Source organism: Volvox carteri (genome assembly GCF_000143455.1).
Source record: "Volvox carteri f. nagariensis unplaced genomic scaffold VOLCAscaffold_131, whole genome shotgun sequence".
Lineage (NCBI taxonomy): Eukaryota > Viridiplantae > Chlorophyta > Chlorophyceae > Chlamydomonadales > Volvocaceae > Volvox > Volvox carteri.
Genome location: NW_003307674.1, coordinates 47,267 through 47,692, shown reverse-complemented (window position 1 = coordinate 47,692; position 426 = coordinate 47,267).

Below are 426 nucleotides of genomic sequence, written 5' to 3'. Positions count from 1 at the left end.
TCAAGCAGTTCCTCAGCGCGACTAACCTCGAGCCGGACCTGGCCGCCAACCTGCGCCTGCTGAAGCAGGCAGCGCGCGACACGGAGCACCGATATACGGCCGAGTTCCAGCATGCGCGACAGCTGGAAGCGCGCTGGACCCCCTCGGCCCAGAGCTAGTTGAGTTGAGTCGAGTTGAATTGAGTTGAAACCGCGACCCGCCACTGTACGGCGTTAAATGACAGCGTCCGGGGTAAGGGGGACACCCCGGACGACACGCTCGCTCCCTACGGGAAGGAATGGGGAGCCGCCCACCAATGTGTGGAGCCCCCTGCGGGTTCGACTCCCGCGCGAGCGCTTCACAGGATATAGATTCGCGTGCTAGACTCCGCAAGCTCATTTTTCTTACGCCATAATTTACTTCTTGTGTGTAAGCTAGAGCGCGCTG